General features: G+C 33.3%; 1 non-coding gene across 1 annotated transcript; it reads left to right on the forward strand.

Annotated features, from left to right (window-relative positions):
- Positions 1 to 8440: 8440 nt before the first annotated feature.
- LOC131049544 (small nucleolar RNA Z103) lies at positions 8441 to 8528 on the forward strand. The gene has a single exon (XR_009106748.1). It is a non-coding gene; the product is annotated as a small nucleolar RNA Z103 (small nucleolar RNA).
- Positions 8529 to 9365: the final 837 nt, after the last annotated feature.

Here is a 9365-nt window from a genome sequence, read left to right on the forward strand (position 1 = left end):
ATTGTGTTTTGATTTCCTTGGACCGACATAAGATTTGAATGTCTATTTAAAGACATCTTAGTGAATCATTTAAGAGAGAGATGTTATGTAACTAATGGTATGCATGAAGAGTGAATTTTTTTGTTGAAGAGCGATAAGTGTTAAGATGAAGTGTGTGTTGAAGAGTAGTGTTGAATGTACTTAGAAGGATCTGATCAAACAAGTATTGTGCTACTCAGAACAAATCAAACCTTTCTTGTTGTTTTCTAACCATTACAACAAAATCAAATCCCTTAATCGGGTAAGCTCTAACAAGCTTCAATGTACAAATCCTCTAACACGGTGATCCATTAGTTTGGTTTCTTAAATCCTCCAGCGAGGTTACTCCTAACAGGGTACAAGCTTCTAATCAAGCTTTGGGATCTCTAACAAGATTCGCTCCTAGCAGAGCACTTTGTAGACCTTAACCAGTCAATTATCTATTACTGCAAATAGTTAACTTGTGAGTTCCATCTCACCGTGGTTTTTACCTATTTGGGTTTTCCACGTATAAACACTTGTGTTATGGTGGATGCTTTACTTTTTGTGAATGTTGTTATATCATTTTGGATTGCATGCATTGTGTCTAAAAGCTTTGTTAAGTTCATCTACCAGTTAGTGTTTGAAATAGTGTTTTATTTGGTGTCACTAATTCACCCCCCCCCCCCTCTCAGTGCTTTTCAAGTCCATCAATTGGTATTAGAGCCAAACTTCTTTGAAGCCTAACCACTTAGAAGGAAGCCTTGAAACCACCATGGGGGACATGAGCTACTGTGAGATGGCTAGAGAGCTAGAAGCTAGCAGAAATGATCTTGAATCCCTTAGGGTCAAACTGAAAGCTTCTCAAGTCAAGAGGAGAGAGCTAACTGAACAACTATTAGAGATATCTAATAATAGTTCTTCAAATGAAGCCAATATTGATGCTTTAGCAAAGGAAGTTGAATGGTGAGAAACTAAATCTAAGGAGAGAGCTAGAAGGTCTCACTATCCGCATGAATCAAGAACTGGAAGCCAGAAGAGCTGTTGAAGATCTTATCAAGAAAATAGATCAAGTGATTACAAAGATAAAATGGGAAAATGACACTATGCATGAGAATTTGATTGTTGAAAGAGAAGAAAAGGAGAACCTACAGCTAGATCTTGAGATTGCATCATCTCTGAAAGAAAACCTGTCTAAGCATAATGAAGATCCCATCAAACAGCTTACTGAAGTCAATGAGAAATTGGAGAAGTTCATCAAAAGTTCTACCATGCTGGAAGAACAAATTCAATCACAAAGAATGAAGGGTGATATCTCTGGACTTGGTTTTCACACAACTGAAAAAGGTGAATCCTCCAGTACTAAGAACAAATTTGCTCCTAAGATCAAAAATCCTACCGGTAAGAAGGTCTTTAAACCTGTCTGCTTTGTTTGCCATAAACGTGGTCACACTGCAAATGTTTGTAGAAACAAACCAAACAGAAATGTAAGTTACAATACTAATGCTAGGTATGTGTCCAAGAAATTTGAAGGTCATTGCTTCAGAATCACATCAACATTTCATATCGAAATCAACTTTTCATATCCAGGGAATCATATCAACGACTTTGGTGACAACACCATATCAAAAAAAATTGATGACAAATTGAGCGTTTTTTTCTTTGAATCAACATGTGGTCACATGTCGACTCAAAGAGAGGCAAAATGTGGACACCTAAAAGTTGCACAATAAATTAAGTGAATTTTATTCATTTGATTATCCCTAATTCTTCCAATTAATTAAATTAAGATTTAATTAATATCCTTATTCTTCTAATTATCCTATTAATCAAATTAAAGATTTGATTAATATTTCCCTTCTTCTATCTAAGCCATTTAATTAAATTTAAATTTAATTCAATCCCCCTCTAGCCATTTTAATTAAATTCACATTTAATTAAAAAACTCCATTTACCCCCTTTAATTAAATCTATATTTAATTAAAACCCCTTTTGCATTTAAATAAATCTAAATTTATTTAAAAATCCCCCCACTTGCAAAATCCTACAAATGCAAGTTGCATCCTCTATTTTGGCTAAAATAAATCTTTTATTTTACCAAAATTACCCTCACCCACTTGCATTTTCCTACATCTCCCACTTGCATCTCCTAATCATATCCTTTCCCTAAATTTGAGGAGGTCACTTCTCAAGTTTGGAAGAAAGTCTTCTAAATGCATTAAAGACATCATTTCTTCAACAAGTTAACTTGTTGAGTTTCCCAAATTTGGAAAGACACTTACAAATTTGTCCCCCAAAGTTCTATTTACCATTAATGGTTAACTCAATCTCCCTTCATTGTTAGATACTTTCTCTCTAACTTAACCCTCATCTAAACCCTCATCTAACCCAAGGGTCTTATCAAGCACTCGTGGCTTTGACCTTGGTTATCTTATTAACCCTTTCCCAAGAGTTTACCCTCTGGGTAAAGGCTTTACACATTGGTTATCCACTAACCCAACCACAACCTTGCCTCCTAAATTAATCATCATCTCCTCTCAAAGCCACTCAAGGTGACATTTATCAACTTTCAATCCTAGCCCTTATTGAGATTACTCAATCTCAACCATCAATTTCTCTATTTTTCCTATAAATAGAGCCCATTCCTTCTTCAATTCATCCAAGTCTTCATGCATCTAATTTATAGTCTCATTTCATCATACATTTTTAGCCTCTCTTTGATAAAAAAAAATTAGATCATTTAGTAGCATCATAGCTTAGATTTATCATGTTTTGCATATCATGTTAGTGATATATCATGTTAGCTTCATTTCCATGCTAGCTTAATATCATTTTCATGTTAGTTTAGCTTCATATCAATATCTTGCACCATATCATTATCTAGTTTCATATATAAATCATTCATTAGGATCATAGTTGCATCCATTTTGATCCTAAAATCCTCTAAATCTCGTTCTCTAGGTTGTCATCCAAGAGATCAAGTGCTCTTCCAAGTGAGGGCCACCTTGAATCTTGGGGATCTTTAGAGATAGAGGAGCATGGAATGATTTCAAGAGTTTGGATTCACTAAATTGTTTTCTTAATTTATAACCTCTAATGCAATGTTTCATGTGTGTGTTTGAGTTATTTTCCTTATAGACTAGGTTGATCCCACATTTCCAGCACACAGTTGTTATGACAGATAGTTCGAGGATGGTCAAAAAAAGGGAAGATCCCCCTCGACTAGTTGAGACCTGAAATAAGGTTACATCGACACAAAATTATAATTCACCTCTTACTTGACCTAAAATAAGGAACAAGGATACCTTTTGTCCAGACACCTCTAAAAGACATAGATCTCCATCTCCCACTTTAAGATCTAGATCTTTTGTTTTTCTAAAAGACAAAAATCTAGATCCCCGATTTCTAATGTGAAGGAGCATGAGAAGTCTAAGAATTTGATTATGCTTGACCAATAATTAATATGATGTTTTGCATCAAGAAGAAGAGTCTTCTAATTTTGTGTAATCATGAATTATAGAACTTTGTCTTAGAATTCTAGAGGGTTGTCCTTCCCTCGTCATAGATTTGAGGTGAAGAATGCAATAGTTAAATAGAAACTCGATGTTATAATTTTGCAAAAAGTTAAAATTAATGGTCCTCATCTTGCTGCTTCAGTTTACAATATATGAAGAGATGTTACTTTTTTTCATACATTGCATAGTGAAGGTAGGGGAGGGGTTCTTATTGGGATAGCCTCGTAGATCAGTAAGTGTGTCATCGATAGAGAGGACCCTTCACATAATTTTGCGTCAGTTCTCACTTTTATCAGTGGCCAAACTGTTGATTTTTGCTTTGTTTATGCTCCAAACATAGCTAAAGAAATATTTCAATAATGGGAATGGATGTCAAATAGGTTGCCTCATGTTGACCTAATCATTGGAGGGGATTTCAATATGATTGAACACCATACTGATCGTAGTTGGCTTGATCATTTAAGTCTAAGTAATGAACAATTTGATAAATGGTTACTTTGTCGCAATTTTGTGGGAGTTATAGATCCCATTTTTAAAAAATTCTCAAGTCATAAGCATAATGTGTTTACTTGGACCAATTATAGGTTAGGATTTGATAAAAAAAATTAGTAGATTAGATAGGTTTTATATCTCTCCTTACCTGCAAGTAGTCCAAGATTCTTCTGGCAATTTTGTGAAGGTTGATCATTCGACTCCACTTTTAGATAACTTTGCTATCCTTTATATTGTTGCAAGGGAAATCTCAAAGGTTATTAATTCAAATTTTCCCTTTAAGCTTAACACTTCACTCTTGAAAAATTAGTCTTGTGTTGATGCTCCGATTGGCATCTAGAAGTCTATTCCCAAGCCAGAAAAGGGGATTCTTATAGGGAGTGGTGGCAGATTGTTATTTCTCAATGTGCTGAGTTTTTACACTCTTTTGGGAAAATATTAGCATGGCAACAAAAAAGGAAATAAAATTCCTTACAAGAGAAACTTGAAATGCTTGGAAAATAACTCAACACTGATCCACATAATATATCTATCCAATCCTCTATAGCCTGTATTGAAACACAACTTCATAAATTGGATCTTTATAAGGGGCAAGGATCTAAAATGCGAGCTATATTGTACATTGGTTTAAAGAAGGCAACATGGATTCAAGTACATTTTTAATTACTTAAATTATAAACAAGGAGTATATTGGCCAAATTTATGATGAGGATGAACATGTTCATGCCGAACAAGATGAAATTAAATATGTATTTCAAGTCTTTTATGAGAAACTCTTTGGAGAAGACCAGCATTGACAAGATGTTCAATATATTATAGAAGATATGTTTGAGGACATCATACCGAGAAAGGTGGATCAAGATTATAGTTTCTATATTGATCGAGATCTCTCTATTGAAGACTTGGAACATGTTGTTTTCTCCATGACACTAAATAAAAGCCTTAGGATTGATTATTTTTCAATTGAATTTTATAAAACTTTATGGCATCATATTAAAGATGATTTCTATCAAGTCTATCTGGAAGCAACAAATAAAGGATCCTTGGGACCATTTATCAATAAGGATTTGGTTAGGTTCCTTCCAAAAGGGAAAAATACAAATTATATCTCTAGATGGCGACCTATCACTTTGTTAAACATCTCCTATAAGATTATTGTTAAATCTAAGTTATCTACTAGAATCATATCAATGACTAAAATGATAGTTAGAATGGAACAATAGAGTTCCTTGGTGGAAGGTTGATCCTAAAGTATTTAATTTTGGCATGGAAAACTAGTGAATGGGCACAACAATCAAGACAAGATGCTTTATTGGCAAAACTAGATTTTGACAAAGCTTATCACAGAATGTGTTGGAGCTTTATTATAAAAATGTTGCAATGGTTGGGTTTTGGTTATAAAATATGTAAACATGTGCAAATGCTTTTTAATTACAGTAATGCTCATTTGAGGAGCAATAGTTCATTGTCTGATTCATTTTCACTCCAGTGGTCTATTAAGTAGGGTTGCCCTTTATCTCCATTCCTCTATGTTTTGGTTGTTGATGCACTTGGTTATATTTTGCAAAAATACAATCAAATGGGCCCTTATTAAGGGAATTCATATTCTTGTTGATTCAGTTGTTATAAACTCTCACTTTGCTAATGATAGCATATTATTTATCGAAAATTTTGAATCTGAAATTAAACATGTTTTAAAGGTTTTGGAGTTATACTATTTTGTTTTGGGTTCTAAGTTGACCCATCATAAAATAAAGTTTTAATGATCAAACCTAATCCAATTCCTCCATAGATTCCTAAGCAATGGAAACTTATTAAGCATGGACAAATTACAAGGTACCTTGGTATCCCTTTTGATTTGGGGGTTTCCTTACATGAGATGTGGAATTGGTTTCTCACTAAATTGAAGAACAAAATTTTCGATTGAGGTAGTAGATATCTTTCTCTAGCTAGCAAAATGCAGGTGACTAGCCATATCTTTTTAACATCTCATGTTTACTACTCTTCTTGTTGGATGCCCTCTTATGAAAGTTATGAAGATTTGAATAAGCTCATTCGTCAGTTTCTATGGTCTAATCGAGATGGTAAAATAGGTTTCAGATCTTCTTCTTAGCTCCATTGTATTCAACCAAAATCTAAAGGGGGGTTGGGTATTTTGGATCTAAGGACCCAAGGTATTTGTTTAGCTGCCAAATGGATAATAAGAGCTATTTTAGGTAATGAATAATGCAAATTTTTGGTGCATTATTGAATTTCTCTTGCTAATATGAATAATAGGTGGCAAAATGAGGATTGGCTTGATAAAAAATTTCTTGTTTCCTTTTTTTGTATCAAAGGCTCATTTCTATTTCATTTCATCTGGAAGGCTTGGAAACTTGTCTGTAATTGTTTAAACTAGAGAATAAATTCACTACAAGACTCCTTGGATTGGACTAGCTAGCAGTGTTCCAAGAATTCCTTCAATCTAAATAACAAGCTTAAAGGGTTTTGATTTTTGTCAAGTAATTAGTTCCTATCCATAATTGCTTATGAAGTTATGTACTCTCTTGGAATGTAGTGTCTTAGAGACTGGTTGTGGCTTAGAAAGTATATGTTTTCATGTTTTCCTCTAAAAAAGTTCTATATTTATATTCTTCCTACAATGAAGTTAAACCCAAGGCTCGATAACAAATGGAAGTGCAAAGTTAAAGAAAGGAAATGGAAGAGTCTAAGTGCTCAATGTATCTAGATTCAGATCTACTTTCTATTGAGACCTTTGTTTTGTTCTTGGCTATTCATTCAACTATTTATATGGGCTAAATTCTGTCATAAATACTTGTTGATTTGTATGTTTATATGGGCTTAATACTGCCATAAATACTTGTTGATTTGTATCTTGGTGCTAATTCATATCATCTTTTTCTATCTGACAGCGTTTTGGCTGCCCTTAGCTTTGTTTCAATAAAAAAAAGTTGAAACAAATGCACAAATTTTAGCTTGAAAAGTTTTGCATTAGAAAGTGCAATCAATAAGTGCCCTTTTTGTCACAACAACGAAACTTAAAAGCATATCTACTGCTTTAGAACCAAAAAGAAATGGAATAATAAGTTTAATTATCTTCCAACAGTTTTTGGTCGTCTTCTAAGATGGAAAGAAGCAATGTTTGGTCTTGACCTTTATAAGAATGTGATTGCAGACTCTACGAGGCAATGTATTTTGTTTACATATTTGGAAAAGTAGATGTAAAGCAATGTTTTCTAATCACATTACGTATCAAGAAGTAAATATTTTAATGTTTTAGTCTAACTTCGTGTTTCAGTTCATCTTTTTGTATTCACAGTTGAGGCATGGTGTCAAGATGGTGTTTGTTTCAACAGACATTTGGATCAGATTAAATATCAATTTTTGCAGCTTCAAGAAAGAGATTTTAAGTGCTCCAATCAACTGTATAAGATATTCAAGTTTCAAGTTTAAAGTATGGGTTGGACAAACAATTCAAGATGTGTCTAATTTGCTGCAAGGTTCGACTACCTTTTCAACACTATAAATATTTGGTTTAAACAACCATTTCACTGTTTGTTAGCTGATTGTTGCAGCTGTCCTAAAAGCTTGCTGATCATAGTTGTGATGCATAATTTTGTTGTTCATAGCTGATTGTTTAGTTTCATTTAATGTAGTCTTATAGTTAAATTGTTTATTCTTTTTATTTGTACTAATTTTCTTTTAGCTAGATCAATGCCCAAAAAAACAATTAAAACAATTGAAATAAAGAACTAAGTTTGTCCTAATAATTATAAAAGAATAAAACAGAACAAAACCTGATTATGTATTTTTTTTTTTAATCTTATTCCAATAATAAAATTAAAAAACAGAGCAAAACTTGCTGCAGTCCGTTAGAAAAGAGAAAGAAAGGTTAAAATTCTTACGGCTAGGATTTTAGGGAGGGCAAAAAGAGACTCTGGGGTCAGGGCTTCTGCCCTAACAGGAATTAGGGTTAGGGTAATCGAGAAAACAAAGAATCTTAGGGTTTCATGAGAAACAGGGGTGGCTGTTTTTCCTATATAGGTAGAGGCGATGAAAGGAGGACTATAATTTTGCTTAGAAGAAAAGCTCTTGCTTCAGATTGTAAGATTTATAGGTTTTTTATTTGTCTGCGTCGATACTGATTACCAGCCCGTTGCATCTCACTGCCGGCTGTGTATGAGACGACGCTATATTTTATTTCAGCCGGTAATTTAACTTGACGTTTTGAGTATTTTGTTTGCTATTCGTCGCTAAAATCACTGGTAAATTTTCATCTGTGTCAGATGTCTTTTTTTTGACGTGCAGTGGTAAAGATGTTTTTCCCCCTTTTTTGTTGTTTTTTCAAAGGATTTATCTATAGGGTTTATTTTTAAGGTTTTAGTTTAATTTCTTCAATGAATTAATTGAAACAATTGCCTAATTTTTTTCGTTTGATGGAAATGAGGATTCTTTCCCCGAATGATCGACAATGATTCAACTGTGCGTTTTCTCTTTGGAGATAAGCCAGATAGCCTGATCCATCACTCTGTAATCATTATTGTTTCTGATTTATATTTTTTATGATTTTACGGCCATAGATTTAGGGTTTCATGTAATTAAGCCAGAAGGCCGCCATAGATTTACGGCTTCATGCTTCTAAGCCAGAAGGCCTGATACATTGCTTAATAATCATTCTTGTTTCTTATATACTTTTGATTCCTTTCGGCCATGGATTTAAGGCTTCCTTTAACTATCTGAGATTTCATCGCCTTTCCTTATCTGTACTATCGTTATACCTTACCTTTGTTTCTTTCGGCCATGTATTCAAAGTTTCCTTTAACTATTTGAGATTTCATTGTCTTTCGTTATCTGTACTATCGTTCGGGAATAGTACAACAGGAAGCTGTGTACCAGAACGAGTTTATTATTTTTGTGTTTTGATTAGGGTCTTGTTCATTTAGGAGTGGAAAGATTATCTCGAATCATGTTTGTATCTAGAGTATTAGGGTTAGGGTTTACTTACAACATATTGGGGTTTTTTTTATTTTTTAAAGCTTTTTAGAAGTTTTGAGGCATTTAGGGGTATTTTCAATGTAGAGGCCTTTATCAAATGAGAGAATTTTGATGATGTAGTTAAGACATTTGGATTGTTGATGTTTTTATTTTAAGGATTTTATTTCTTATTTTTCTTAACTGGACAGAAATTTTAGGCAGCGATTTTAATGTTATGAACCACATGGAGGTAGGTTGAGTTAAATTTGTAGAATTGATATCCTTATGTATGAGATTTAGGCAGTTAATTATGCTGAGTCTAGATGATTTATTATTATTATTATTTATAATGAAAATAAAATGATTGATTTTTAAAATTGAATTAAA

The sequence above is a fragment of the Cryptomeria japonica genome, chromosome 11, assembly GCF_030272615.1.
Source record: "Cryptomeria japonica chromosome 11, Sugi_1.0, whole genome shotgun sequence".
Taxonomy (NCBI): Eukaryota; Viridiplantae; Streptophyta; class Pinopsida; order Cupressales; family Cupressaceae; genus Cryptomeria; species Cryptomeria japonica.